This window comes from Emydura macquarii, unplaced genomic scaffold (genome assembly GCF_026122565.2).
Source record: "Emydura macquarii macquarii isolate MOO-44397 ecotype Brisbane River unplaced genomic scaffold, CSIRO-AGI_Emac_v2 contig_75, whole genome shotgun sequence".
NCBI lineage: Eukaryota > Metazoa > Chordata > Testudines > Chelidae > Emydura > Emydura macquarii.
The window spans coordinates 5797440-5813430 of record NW_027130212.1 but is presented as its reverse complement, the minus strand read 5'-3'; the positions used below and the strand labels follow the sequence as shown (position 1 = coordinate 5813430).

The 15991-nt window shown below is 38.7% G+C and overlaps 1 long non-coding RNA gene across 1 annotated transcript in view; it reads left to right on the top strand.

The window, feature by feature from the left end:
• The first annotated feature begins 1656 nt into the window (after window positions 1-1656).
• Window positions 1657-15991, top strand: part of LOC137149422 (uncharacterized) — a 72984-nt gene continuing 58649 nt past the window's right edge. Inside the window, exons 1-2 of the long non-coding RNA XR_010918776.1 lie at window positions 1657-1720; window positions 3483-3542. This is a non-coding gene — a long non-coding RNA (uncharacterized lncRNA). The remainder of the gene's footprint in view (window positions 1721-3482; window positions 3543-15991) is intronic.

Sequence of the window (15991 nt, the reverse complement as noted above, 5' to 3'; positions counted from 1 at the left end):
GTCCGATGCTTTTATATCCTGCACTCCCTGGAACACAAGTGCAAGCTGCCTAGGAGGATGTTAAATTTCTGCCACGTTGCCCCTGGAGATCCATCCATAATAGATTGCAGGCATTTAGTTTTGTCAAGTAGGCACTCCTCTATGGCAATATTGGCTTCTCTGATAGGAGTATTTGGCTGTATGAATGTGGTTATGTATCCTATATTGGATAGATCCCGTGTTGTGACCTCCCTTTAAGCCAGCTTTCATTTTACCTTTCTTAACTCTGTTTATCACATGGGCTGTCATATGTAGTTACCCGGATTAGTTCAGAACAGGTTTTTCAAGAGAGGATTGATTTGTTTAAAAAAAAAAAAAGGGGGGGGGGGAAAGATAGTGCATCACAGAATGACACAATGGGCCAAAGATGCTGCCCTCATTTAGCAAAATGCTCCATGAAAAAATTGCTCCCTTTGCATAAGATAATCCTTGTGCCCTATGGCCATTTAAACTCAGTCAGGAAAAAGTGAGGAACTGGGAAATCTATTAATTTGTTTTCCCATTGAAATCAACATTTTCTTCTAACTTTAATCCTACAGGGACGCAACACCATTTAACAAACAAATCCATATTAAGTGCATTTGCTGGAAATATTTACAGCATCATTTTGTTCCTGAAAATGACACTGATAATATATCACGGAGTTCAGTTTGTGTAATCTGACTGGGGTGAAGATCTAGTACGGGCTAAGAGTATCTTCCATAATGAACATTTTTTTAAAAATAATTACCCATTTGGCCCTTTCTAAAGGCAAAAATATTTGCTCTTCCAAGGTATTTTTATGAGTCTCAGAGAAAAATCATTTCTGGCAGAGATGATTTTGCAGTATCCACAGAGGAGTGATTCCATCAGAGACAGGGTAATCACCCAAAAACTCCTTTTAATTTGGTGACAGGCTTTTGTCAAGAAACTTTCAATATGTCTTTGAGATAAGTAATGGGATGTGGACGTAACCTACAGAGCAACTTGTCTGTAGAAGTAAGGATTCAATAACATGTTCTAGTTGTATTTTGGAATCAGAGAATCTAGAATCAGTTATTATACAAAGAGGACTTTGTCAGGTCAGAAATCAAGCAAAGATATGTATTTGTTATTCCAGTAGGTATTGTTGTTATTCCAATCATTCACGTTTGTTTTTTTAGTTGTTCTTCTCCCCTAAAGTGTATCTATACAACTGTAGTTTCATATAAAATGTCAGGGGTTTGTCCAGGAAGTAAACATGTCCTGCTGGTCAAATCTGTTTTTTTTTTTTTTTTTTTTGTAATGGTAACCCCACAGGTTGTTTGCTACTAGTACAGTATTTGTGCCAAGAGTTCCTTTATTAAACAGGGAGGTTAAAAGTTAGTCTTGCCTTGCAGCTGTTTTCAGTGAGCTTTGGCAAAAGTTCATCAGTGTATCCATAAACATACAGTGGCATTGCTATATAAGAACATTAATCAATGCTAGTTGCCTCATGATGACCTCAGAACAGTTTTGCATTGTGATTGTGAAAGGAGCTGCAAAGGAGCTCACATGTTCACATTCTTTGTTGGGTACTTTAAGCAGAACAGCTGTAAACATTATTTTGCTTCAGGTTTATTTTGTAAGTTCACTTTCACACTGAACATCCATTCAGCTGAAGACCCAACAATATCCTCATGACAGTATTTCTCCTCAAGAAAGTTACATGAAATGGTGTGAGGTAATACTGATTATTTTTTCTCTGTTTTAGAGAAGTTGTTAGATTCATTTTGTTATGTAAATGTTGTCCTGATACTATTATAAGAAGTGATGGGCTTCTTGTAAATGTGCAATAAAACAAGTAAAATAAATCTTGATGTATATATTTTGTGTGGTGATTATGAATCCAGATAATTGACTGCTTTTCCCTTGCAAAATGCAGGCACAAAAACCACAAATAAAACATTAGATAGTGACTTTTAACGTGACAGTAAAATAACTCTGTGAGGGCTTTCATGGCTACCAAAACCACACATGTACTGTATGGGTCACTCTTTTATTGGTAAAATAGAAATCTAATCAGAATTTATTATATTATTACTTCAAGTTTCTAAAGAAAGCTATAATCCACTACCCAGTTAGTAAGTTGTAGTGATATATTTTGAATAAAAATGCAGTAGGTTCTCAGAATACAGGTAAGTGAAATGCAGTACCCCTTCCAAGTCATACCACAAGACATGAGGGACATATCAGTACCTAGGCAGACAGATTAGACGGACAATTTTAAAGGTGAACATATTATTATTCTGTGGTTCTGATATAGATGGATAAAATCAAACCCCCCAATTTCCTGTGAAGGTGCTATCTCATCAAATAGATTCGATGGATCAAATGCATCACTGGTAGAAGTTGCACTCATCTTATGCCAGCAGTGTGTCTTTCATAATATGCCGATAAGCATTCAAGATTTTTCTTTTTAATTATTTGAAACAAAACACTTTCAACTCATTTTTAATTGGAATTTTTCTTTCTTCTGTGTGTGAAAGTGACATTTGTGCCCTAATATCACCCTACTCCTTTGAGCTCAAAGGTAATATCTTATTAGGAACAGCCTAGAATGACTTGCAAATCAAGCTAAATCAGCCAACATCTGTTCTTGTGGCAGAGTACACTACCTGTCTGGTTTTTGTAAACCCCCAGATAATTGATACACAGTCATCCAGCTAGAGCCAAACCCCACCACTTTTCTCCTAGGGAAAAGCCAGTTTTCCTGCCAGATCTGTGACATAGGAGTTAAAGAACTGGCAAGCTGACTTCAGCTGCAGCTCATTTGAATAGCTTTCTGATATAAGAAAGAGGCAAAGGAAGGTGGGCTACTGTGTTTGGAAATGATGGCTTGGGGAAAGTAGAAGGGTCTGGTTTGTATCTGAGGTAAATGAAAACTTTGTGTTTTCTGCTTTTATTTTGAAAAAGTGAGAGGTTGTTGTTGTCAGAGGGCAAACCCTGGAAAAGCAAAGAGAACTTAGTTTTGTTTCCCTGTTGACCTATCCTTACTGCATGTGAGGGGAAGCCCTTCTGTGGCAAGTAATGAAAATGGTACTGCTGTAAAAGTCAGGATATTGGTTTTAATGAGAAATGCTTAATTATTTGAATGGAAAAAAGATCTTCATAAATCTGGCCCAGTCCTGTCCATTGTCAGCAACGCATGACAAAGTGTGCCTCCTGCTCCTTCCTGATCAATAGCTTAATTCCAGCTCAGCTTCTCTGGCCTCTGCCACAAGTGCTCATGGGCAACGGCTATCAGGGTGGATGGAATGCTTTTGGGATGAAAGCACTCCACTCGCAGGTGTCATAGACTATCACTTAACCCTACACTTCAAACTGAAGTCTTTCTGTTTGCTCCTTTTGTGTTAATTTATTTTGCTATCTTCCTATAAAAACTAATCTTTGAGTGAAAGACTTTGCTGAATGCAACTGTTTTTTGTTTTCCTTCTCTTTCCCAGCAAGGGAATGGAATGAATTGGAAGCTAGTCTAAACATCAATTTGTGACCTAACCGTAAAGGTAGGATGGCAAATGAATTATTTATTTTTGGCAGTGCATTCATAATGCTGTATTAGACATCTCCAAATCTCTCATTTTTATATTCTCAATACTCGTTTAAACCAATTTGAAATTATTACCCATTGATATAACTCTGTAACTGGCTGTTTGCTAGTTTGCTTGGTTTTTAAACAGAAGAGCCAGGATTGTTTAGAGGGCACATCCAGGACTGGCCAGATAGTCTATGGGATTACATTTAAAACCGGTTAGAACTGAGGTGACCTTATCAAAAACTATGCTGTTGAACTTAGCTGACTTGGAAGGGCATGTTTCTGCCTGTAGCACTGAGCCAATTAGAAAGGTGAGGCAATAGAAGGATGGGTATAGTGCAAGTGTTTGCACTACCCTCCAGCCACAGATGCTTAGACTTCTACAATATCCAGGATTACAAGCTGTTTATCCTTCCTACATACCAATTAGAATGACCAGATGTCCTGATTTTATAGGGACAGTCCCGACATTTGGGGATTTTTCTTATATAGGTTCCTATTCCCCCCAGCCCTGTCTTCCCTGCTGGTCCCGATTTTTCACACTTGCTATCTGGTCACCCTAGTGTGTAGTGTAGTAAATCGAACAATTAATCTCTCTCTTAATTATACAAGAATTTGGTTGAGGCAAAGACAACTCATTCCACTTATGCTCATTGAAAGTTATCTGCTGTGAAGGATTAGCTGCCACACTGAACAGTATCAAAGCTCATGTTTCCAAACAAAGAGGTTAATTAGCTTTATAGAAAATACATGCATATAGCACATAGGGCTAACATTGGTTTTGTGAAGGCCCTGTGCTAGAGAAGCTAATGTTTCCTGTTTATTAGCTGTTTGACAATAATCTGTCCTTGACCAGTAATTATACTTGCAGAGCCAGTGCTAATATGTGTCATTATTATAACTGCTTAATGTGTCATTTACACCTGCAAAGAATTGATTCTGTTACCACAGAACACTCATGTAGTTGCTGTTCAGCTTTTTCTGTGTTGGCTTTGCTCTGTTTTCTAATTTTCATCAGCACTGTCACAGAAGAATTGATGGTCTTCCAATTATATAGTCAGCATGTTTCAAATGAGTGAAGGCCTGAATTCTGCTCCTGCTGCAATCAGGAGTTTTGGCAGTAGCTTCATGAGGAGGAGAAACATCATAATATGTGTGCATGTCTATAAAAGATAAACACATACACATATATCTACTGGAACATATGAATGCTAACAAACTTGCATTCTTGGAAATTGTGTGTGTGTGTGTGTATATATGTGTGTACACACATACACATAACATAATCCTTCTTCTGAAGCTGCTGACAAAACTCTTTACATCAGGATGGCAGAAATAGCATTCCATATGTTACTCCTCACAAAAATACATTAAAAGAACATTAGGGTTACAAAGCGAGGAAATGAAAATAATCAGGAAATGACAAAATTGCTGTTACCCATGTAACCTTAACTCTGCCTTTTGTAGTGATACTGGCACAGGACCATGGGTCAAACCAAGCTGTACTCTGCACAGTGTCAGAGATGTGAGAGCACCATGGAACTTTTAATGCATGATTGCAGGGTCCACACAGTGACTTAGTGAGCAGCAGTCCGGGGTGCTTACATTTATACCCCAGCTTGCCACGCGTGAACTTTGTGTGGGCAAACCCTTAATCGACCTTTTCTGTTCAGATGGATTAAGATTGTTTATTCTCTGACTGGAAGTGCACACCTTGTCCCTTTTAGTACCCCATCAGTTCCACTGGGTGAACTTGAAGCAAATACCCAGGATCTGGATGTCTTCTCGAAGTTCAAATGCATCAACTCCCCAAAGCTCTGGAAGCTCAGTGGTAGAGGGACTGAAAGATGCCAGGCCATTTTTTTGAGGTCAGTTAAAAAGAATTGCTGCCATCAAGCAACTTAACAAGCCTACCCTGTTTTTGTAATTCCAGTCCTTGGTCTTCGTAAGAATCACATTTTTTCTAAATAACTTGGGTCCCAGACAGAGGGGATACATATAACTAGATGAAAAGAGAAAGTGAACTGACATGGCAATACACTGCAATAAGACTATTTGAATATATGTATTTTAATGACCATTCTAAACCAGCAAATATTCAGTTAAATGGCAGGTGGGGGACGGGGAGAAAAGACATTTGGTTGTGAATGGCAACTTTTTTTTGTTGCTGAGAGAGAGAGAGTGTGTGTGTGTGTCTGGTGTTTAAATATCATTGGGTAATGATTGGCACAATTTTGCAGACATTTAAAAAATATGAGCTTATGATTGGATTTTCTTTACATTCCATTATTTTCTTTTTAGATTGTTTCAGTTCCACTGAACACGTTCACTGACATTTCCCTTTATTTGTGCTCAGACTTTTTGAGAAATATTTGTCTTTGTGAAAATTAATTGATAACATCATCTTTGTTCACAGCCTGCAAACAGCTCTCAACAGGATGCCTGAGAGCAGCCTTATAAGATATCCCACTACATCTCTGGTCACATATCTAATAAAATACCTCCTTCCTTACTCAAACTCTAGCCTGCATATGCAGCGTTATACTATGAAGCACAAAATGTTCTCTTCAAATATTATTACTCTGGGAGTGTCAACAATGCAATGAGCATTTTCCACACAGAAAACAAGACACAGTCCCTGCCCCAAATAGCTCACAGTCTAATAACAGACAGGCAAGGAGACAAAGGGGACCAGAAAGATAAAGGGATCTAATAAAGATCATGATGCTCTTAAGAGCTGATGGCTTCATGTGTCCCAAAGAGGCTTGCGTTATTAAAGAAGGATTGCATTTTAAAAGCCAAGGGTTATAAGGGAATGACATACAATAGAAGAGAATAGCAGTCTTTTGTTGGAGATAGTCTTCTAAGAGCACAACAATAAAAACCCTTAATATCTACTTACATTTTTGCAATTTGGAATGTGTCTATCATTAGCTCTACACAGTCAGCTTAATCACATTAGATCAAAGCTTTGGGGCTTCTTCAATTTTCATATCTCTCAAGTGTCCTGATTTAATTGAGACAGCCTGAGCTTTCATAGTAAATAAAAGTTGCAGATGTCCCCAGACCAGCAGGCGAATTCTCACTTTCTGCTATTCTTCCAGAGGGTATAAAGAGGTCTGATGTCACAGGGACATAGAAATGTCAGATACCACTCTGTCTAAATGCAAAGATATTTTAAGCTTGGCTGCTTGGTCAGAGAGGCTTATTCATTTACATTTCTATTTTCAGTTGATCAAAAGAAAAGAAAAGATTGCTTGGACTAAAGTACGCAAGATGCAGTTAATTCATTTTACTTCTCTCCTCTTCCATTGTACATTAGCAAACAATGCTGAATTGGAAGGGAAATGGAAGAGCACACCTTGTGTTATAGTATTGTCATCTCTATTTTTATCCACAAGCCCTGACAGGGCTTTTTTAAGTTGTTTGAAGCATGGACTCTCCTTAAATTCACAGCGTAAGCAGCTTGGGACAAGGACTTTCTTTTACTGTATGTTTATACAGCTCTGAGCACAAAGAAGTCCTGGAGCTGGTTGGGGCCTGGAGGGATTATTGCCCTACTAAAAGTAATAATAAAAATTTCTGGTACAGATAGAAATGTATCCTACTATATCTACATGCAGACAGAAGAAATACAAGTAACTGATTCAAGTTTAGTCAGATGTTATAAAACATTAGGATATCTTGCTCATATGTATGTTACTTGAGACAGGTCAGAGTTCTCTCAGTCTCCACTGAACTACACAATGTGTGGTCATGTCCATCTATGCAAAATATCAGATCACAATGGTAGCATTTCACCACCCACCTTCACTTTGCGTGGGTGTAAATGATTACACAAGGTGTAATGCAGTGAATAAGCCAAAGGTGTTTTTTTAGCTGACCACTTAACATTAGGCAATGTTATTAGAAAATTATTGTTTTGATTCTTACATTATTATCTGGTTCAAAAGTTCTAAATTTAGCCTTCAGATCTTACAAGCAGTTTTCAACAGTAGTTTTACCTGTATCTAGGAGTAATCATCTGTCATTCATGGATCTATGTGACTTCAGTGTATCAGAGTTTTACCATTCACTTCAGTGGAAACACAGTAAGGCCAATTCTGAATGTTTCTGAAAATCCCACTCCAAACTTCTTGTCCTCCAATTTGATGGTCTGGATTTCCCTTGCTTGGTTTAGGATACAGACTTGGTCTCTCAAAAAGTAATCATTTCTGCAAATAAATGATCAAAGAAGTCCTCATGAGTATTGGTTGGCTTTTTCTACACAAACTAGATCTTTCTCTGTGTCCATTTGTAGCTCTATCTGTGATATTACCTTTCTTATTTAACTTAGTTCTCTAGTTGTTCCATTTGAGTACCTTTACTCACTGGTTTCTTTCATGAATAATTTTAGAATCTCCAGTTCAGGATTCAAGCTTATTTTGTTCTAATAGTCCCCATATTTTTGCCACTTGACCCTCCAGATTGGGGGGAGAGTGTTATGCATGGCCTGGTTTTTTGAACTCTAGATTAGCTGACAACCAATGTGTAATTTGTTGTAAAATATATATTTGGAAATCCTCACTTTTTAGCACTAAATAATTCAATGCATCCTATCCATTAAATAGATCTAAAAGATGGTGAAGGTGACCAGGAGCTAGACTCACCTTTCTATTCCTGTCATGTGGCTAATGAAAAGAAATCTTGCAGAGCTCTATTTATTTTTCGTGTCCTACTACTTTATACAGTGCTGCAAGGTTTGACCCAAAATAAGTTTATTTCCCTATTGAGCTAAATAATGCTTGTTTGTTTTCATCTGTGAAACGCCAGTTTAGTTGTGCTTGGCTCTCTCTTCATGTGCGCCTGAGCCTTTTTCAGTTTTCCCACCACATTCCTCAGCAATGAGTTTTGAAATAAACAAACTAGTAAAACTTTTGTGGTTAAATATATATTCAATCATATTCTCCTCAAGCACAAAGGCTTTGAATATTTGAGGTTAGAGATTAATTGCAAAAGGGAAGAATTGCTATATAAAAGGGCAAACTTAGTTTCTCTGAAGAATCAAATGTTTCTTAGGTTTAGGTGACTAGATTGCTTGGATGGCGCAGGATATCAAATAACTACAATACATGAACTACATTCAAAATAGGCCACATAGTTACTCCAGTGCGAGTATTGCCTTCCCAAATTATAAATGTATTGCTGGGCCTCCTAGGTTAAGATCCATCACTGGTTTCTATAAGAATCATATAGTCGCCCAACCAATACTAAGAAAGTTGAACCACATTTTAATGAACTACATCAGATGCCAGAAGATATATTCAGAAGATATAAATGTAAAGAAGTTGCTTAGGTAAAGCTCCCAGTTGGGAGCTAAATAAACAGTATTTATTCTGTTTTCAGTCGTCCTCTCTGAACATCATGGGTTGGTCAGTGGCACTTACTGAACTTATGCCATTTCAAGAATGTCATCACTCTTCACAGAAGACCCTATTGGTGGCATAATCTGCTTCAAACCAGTAAATGTGATGTTCTGTAGTGAGGCTAGCAACTTAAGCCCTGGGAGTGATGAGCAGTCTTAGACAGTCAGCCAAAAATCCATGGCGCTGGAGAGAGGTTGTTTCTTTCTTGGACTCAAATCAGTTTCCCCAAACCACAGCTGGACTGGATTATTCCTGACCTTCCTTAAAAGTCTGATTGATTTCTGAGTGTATCCACATCATCAAGATTTGTGAACAACGAGGAAAAGTTATTACTACACTGTGGTTCCAAAACTACAGGCTGGGATCATTTAGTAGGTCATGGAGAGTTTCTAGTAGGCTATGGCTCAGCCAAGCTACAATGTATTATTGCACAGGATATGCTCTTCCCAATGGCCACTGCACCACTGTTCCCTGACAATGTAACATTCTCCTCACCTTTCCTGCGTCAAGTAGCTGTTCTTCTGCCTAAAATGCTGTTATTTAATTTGAGCCCCATAGAACCAGTGCCACTGGCTTTTGAATAGTCCTTTTTCTTTTATGCATAACTACAGTAGTCTTCATTTGTGAAAACTGAATTTTTTTCCCCCTTAAACCTTCCATTACTTTTCCAGTATAACAGCCAGTCACTAAATAGTATGCAAAGTGTTATATAGTACACTTTTTCACTTAGAAATTCTGGAATCCATTTTCATTGCTCAGTAAGGGAAGATTGATTTAAATCATAATTTAAATCACTGATTTTAATCAGCAGACAGGAAATCTTGATTTAAATCATCAACTTTTAATCATGTTTTGCCTTTGTAGTTTAATTATTTCCTAAACAAGGGTTGATTATCATTGGTTGGTAACCATTAACATGTTGATTGGCAGGTAATTATAGCCTTTACACTAAATTTGGTGCTTCTTTTTGCTAACCAGGAGGATACACTATATATGTATGTTATTTTAATTTAAGCAGCTATATATCTTAACTTAAATTTATTCGGATTCTTATTTTTTACATTTTTCATGATGTTAGAAAATGGTGAATTATACATTTATTAACTAAAGGATGATTAATATTTTACTTCTGATTTGTATCAAGCTCTGTTTGGATGGAAATTGAATTAAAAATGCATCAGCATCTATTTCCTTTAATAAAGGGGCTACTGCTATCAAAATCTGTCTTAGCACTTGAACGGACTGGTTCCAGGTGATTAGCCAGTGACTTCCACTACTTCAGTGCTTTGCCTTCCTTTAAAACTTGGCAGCAAATGTGCTGCCTAATATTATTTTTGTATTTAATTTAAATGATTTTAATAGATTTTAAATTTAGGCCTTAACACAGGCTGTCAATTTCAAATGTAATTGTAAATAGATTTTTTAAAAATAATTTACATTTTGAAACATCCAATTTTAAATAAACAGTAAAATAACTTTAAAAAAAACCAACAACTTTGATTTGTATCCTCCTGCTTGGAAACCACACCAGGGGAACTTTGAAGATGTTATCTATTAAATGGACTAGCATTAGTCGGTCCAGTGCTGAGGACATAATTGTACCTGATCAATGCATCTTTGAGAAAGAGGGTTGGGGTTGAGTTGCACCACTACAGATCACCAGGTATATCTCTCCCTGCTTTTTTTAGGATTGATCGTGCCCTCAAAGGTGCAAGAAAGCAGCTGTCCTAGAGCTGTGGGGAGATTGACTTTGTCAGGATCCCACCTGTGGAGCACAGGTTGACACCAGCAGCCCCAGACTGCACTGGTGCTACCTCAAAGGGTCAAGTCATAGTCATTGTCCGTGCAGAGTCCAAACCCAGAGGCTCCGCCAAGATTAAGGTAGTGGAGTAGGGTGAGGGGCCAGGACTGGGGCAGGAAACACGAAGCCAGGAGCTGTGTCAGGAGATGCAGCAGGGTCTGTTTGCAGCCGCGAGTAGGGGGTCCATCTAGTTGCACTGACAGCCTCAGCTAGTTCCTGTGGGACTTAAATAGCATGACTGAGCTAATCAGGGCCTTGGTGGGCAGGGCATCCAGTGAAGCCTGAGCCTGTAGAGTTCCTAGGCTGCTGTTCCCTACTCCGGAGGAGTTGTTGAGCTGTGGTGTTGAAACAGCAGTCTCCTAAAACTCAGCAGATGCAGGGTCTAGACCCACAGATCTTTCAGAGCCTGATCATTCAATGCATAGGATGCTCAAAGGGAGAAAGCAGCCTGCATCTCTCACACATTATTGCGCACGTGCACAGCACCCAGGGAAAAACTGGCTTTATGAAAGGATCCCAATGAGCTGACATATAGTGCGGTTATATATGGCATCCTGGTCTGTCTATTTATGACTAATAATGTATGCAAGTGCATGTGGGAATGCCTACCTCCATTGGTTTCAGTTGGCCTATGATTTACATTTAGGATAATCCCCTTTCTCTTTATGTATCTACACACTGACATAGGGGCTAGAAATCATATGGGCTTGGCCTGCCTAGGAATCTGTAAAAAATGTTTTTTAGAACTGGATGGGAAATGGATTTTTTGTCCTGGGAAAAATGTTAAGATTTTTTGGGAAAAAAACCCTCAAAACTTGAACTTTCTCATGGGACTGAAATCCCACAATATTTCATTTAAAAAATATTGAAACAAGGTGTTTCTGAAATGAAATATGCTTCTTGGCTCTGGCAGGCTGCAGTAGAGCCAGGGACTCTGGGAGGCCTGGCAGCTGCTGACTGAAATTGACATCATTTTTGTCAATTTCACTGCTGCCCAAAAAAGTGTTTTGTCAGAATTTTTCTGAACAGCTCTCCGTTTTAGTAAAGACCTCCTCGTTGTATAGTTACCAGATCTCACAGCCCTCTAAGTTTAATCATTTGGCTGTCCAAAGTTAATTTAATTGCTTCTGATATTCTGCAGTAACTGTCCTAAAGCTTAATTCTGCCTCCATTATTCATACTGAGCAGTACCTTACTCTGCAAACAGTCAAATTGACTTCAGAGAGACCCGGACTATGGTTGGGAAGCCTTGCCATAGAATAATCTAATTGCTGAACTGTTAAATCTTAAAAATAACTAACTAGACCAGTTTTAGGTCTCACTGCCCTTCTGCATTCTGTGGAGTGACTTGAATGGAAAAGTGGCGGTAAAAAGAATTAACTGTATTTTAGGTCTGGTTTCTTCTTAATTGACTTTGACTCTGTGGACGATGACAGAGAAGGTTTGACCCACTCCGAGCTGTCGTTTCTGCAATTAAAAAGAAGTATTACCAAAAGAATAGATTCATTGTTCAGACTGGGATTGAATTACAGAACATGTTTAATTATCAGCCTTTCTTCCTAGTTATTTTAATGTATTATTAATTCAGTTTCTCAAAATATACCTTTCATTTACAACCACGGATGGAATAAATTGTGACACGATTTGTTTTCTCTTTTGCTAAGTAGATGATGTACTCTAACAGAGCAGGTCACCATGACCTCAGCTTTAGTTATATTATATAATAACTACAATAGGTTCCAATCAGTCCCTCCCACTCTTTTGTGTGTTAAAAAAGAAACTAATATGGGTGAGTAAACCTTAACCCTTAATAGCAAAATATATATGCAAATTTCTAGGAAGCATTTGGTTATATTTCTTCCCAGCTGAAACGACACATAGAAAAAAATTGCCCAACTTTTATAACTTGGGGCAAAAAGAGGGAAATAGATGGAAGCTGACAGTTGTTTCACTTTCAAAGTATGTAGATGTTAACACTGGGTTCCTTCATTGCCTCTCAACCTCTTTACAGTGAATGTACTTTGAGGACAGCTTTTTGGATTTTAATCACAGACTCTGCTGTTTGTTTAAACTTAACTATCCAGAATTACTGCAGACAGTCTTACTATACTAGCTGAACATAAAGGGTCAGAATTCCAGCTGGTGTAAATCAGTGTGACACCAGCAGGTGTTCTGACCCAACTTTTTAATTACATGGCAAGGAATCTCCAAATGTAAATGGACATTCCTAGTTTGGAAATTGTTCCCTGACATCAACCACACAAGATTAAAATTCCGTTTTTCAGATCAGGAGCTTGGCTATTTGAACTACTGCAGGCCATTACATATGGTGATGTCAGTCACTATGAATTATACTTCCTTTGAATGCAGTATTTTGAGGATTTGTTGTTGTTATTAGTTAAGCACCAACAGTTTCTTCAGCACGGTACATAAAGACATAGGAAGACACAGGCCATGCTCAAGGAGTTTACATTCAAACTTGGTGGTCAATTTAAGATGCCCTGGGAGATTTAGAGAATGATGCTTAGAGGTACCTTTTATTTTCTCCCCTGATCCCATTGACATGGATTAGCATTTGTGGGCCTTGGGGAAGAGTGACTCAGTTCTAGTCAATCAACCAAAATTTTAAGGGATAGCAGTTCCTGCAGCAACCTCATTCAAAATAAGCATACTTGATAGTCAACACACCCGGGAATGTAAATTTTTTTTGTAAGATGTTGGTACAATCATTTAGATTGGGTATTCTATTACTCATTCATCTCTACTTAACACTGTTAAAGTGGAATTTTCAGTTGGTTTGGGTACGAAAAGAGTACGTTGCTACAGGTATGTCTATACTGACGCCAGCAAGGTTGTCGCCATCAGATCGATCTTCCTGAATTGATTGAGCGATCAGTGTAGACCCGCTCAATCGATCAGGAAGTCGACATAGTAAATCCACCTCCTCAAGTGGCATAGCGCTGCATCAACGGGAACAGTGCAGTGAAGATGGCGCGCAGAAGGGAAGCACGGCAGTCGATGGGAGTAGCTTGCGTAACTCCTGTCGACTGTCGCCGAATTTCCAGGTAAATGTAGACCAGGCCTAAGTCTCATAGAAAAGATCAGTAGGTATTCGACATACTGGGATGCATCAACTTGCTGCGCAGTATTAATGAAGAATCTTTCACATTGCATCAATGCAATGGTATTTGTGACAAGACTGGTAGGCCTGAATGTAGATTCTTAATGTGGTCACAAGCAATTCTTTTTTAACCACATGAGAGCACAGTTGTAAGTCTCTGCAGTTTGCCCTTTTCAGGTATCTAGCCAAAGAGGAGCAACAGCATAAAGTGCCCTATCTTGCCATCCTTATTCATACTGACTAGCACTTTTATCCAAGTTCCATTAACCTCAGTGGGAAACGTGTATGAGTCAGTGCTACTCAGCATGAGTAAAGGCGGCAAAATTAATTCCCAAATGAACAAGATGTAACTGTTTATAATAATACAGAGCTTTGATGCTGTTGTGGATATTAATGATGATGCACCACCAATTAGGATTTTAGAAGCAAACTTACCTGATATTACACCACTAATCACTTTGGCTCATTGTATCTCGACTGAAGACAAATTATTTGTATTATACTAGTGACTAAGGCCTCATGTGAGATCAGGGCCCATCTTGACTGGCACTGTGCAAACACATCATATATCTCCCACCCCAGAGATCTATATCTAAATAGACAAAACAGTCAAAGGGAATTATTGTCATCATTTACCAATGGAGGCTGATTAAGCAATCACATGGGGTCTGTACTGTGACTGAGAACAGAACCCAGATCTCGTGATGCTCAGTCCAGGGATTTTACTGCAAGACTATACTTTCTCTCTAATCTCATTTACTGTGTAGAGTGAACTGGAGTTTTGTTGATTAACACTTTGATTTTGGGTGTCACAGTTTGTGATATTAAAATTGCATTGGTCTCCATATAGGGAAAGATATAAGACCTGAACTGGGTATTTACACTTTCACAGCTGCAAAAGAATTATGATTGGCCTACCATATAGGCAGTTATATGTAACACTTCCCATGGGGTTGTGAGGCACCTCACTACCACCTACCCTTACTGTGAAGAAGTTTTGTCTGTGCCAGCTATAGATAAGCGCTCTGGCTCCATCAGCCTCAGGCAACACAAGCACTGCCTTCCAAGCTCCTCTGTCTTTGTACAGGCTCACAGAAGCACACACCAACCCCCAAGGCCTCTGAGCGTTCCACTGGAGTGCTCAGCGCCTGTTAGGTTGACCAGATAGCAAGTACAAAAAATTGGGACAGGGGTGGGAGGCAATAAGTGCCTATGTAAGAAAAAGCCCTGAGTAGCGAGACTATCCCTATAAAATTGGGACAGCGGGTTATCCCAGCCCCTGTGCCACTGAATACTCACTGAACACTTATTTATTATTCACAAAGGAATAATACACCCCGTTTTACAAGATTCAATTTAAGATCCCCTTTCTATTTAACACACAGCACTTAGATTATATAGTGAAAACAAGAGTAAGTTTTTATTATTACAGAGCAGAGATTCAAGTGATAGAAAGTAAGAATATGAGAAACAAATGGTTACATATAAAACAAAACTGTAACACACTTTCTAAAGCCTAAACTTAACTCGCAAGGCATTCTACATACTCTTCTACATAATCGTTACCCAAGTCCTTGTCCCAGAGTTTTCAGCCAGGTTGGCCAATATTCCCCTTTCATGAGATCAAGCCTGCTGACAACTTGTCTTCACAGATGTGTCTCAGCACTCCCCGAATAAACCAGAACAGACTCTTGGTGTTCATGTAAAAAATAGCCCCTTCCTCCCTCCCTCCCATTTACCTCTTGCTGTTAATTTCCTTGTGAAGTCTCCACCAGCTCTTTGTTAGCTCTTTGACTTATTATGCTGATAGACTTCTATTATGAAAGCCACAATGGTCCACCAGGGAGATAAGTGTCTCCAATCTCCTGTTGGGAGAAGTTTGTCTCTAGACACACTACCTTTGAGTGACCTGCTTTGAAGTAAAAGGCCTAGAGAACGTGATTTTCACCATAAATACCTAACACCTTACATTTTTCATACATTTCACAATGGTCATGGTGACCAGTGTGACACATGCTTTCAGTAGAGACCTTGCATGATCTCACTTGGTGAACGCAGGGGGGATCCCTGTATCCTTATGTACTCTAGTGTCC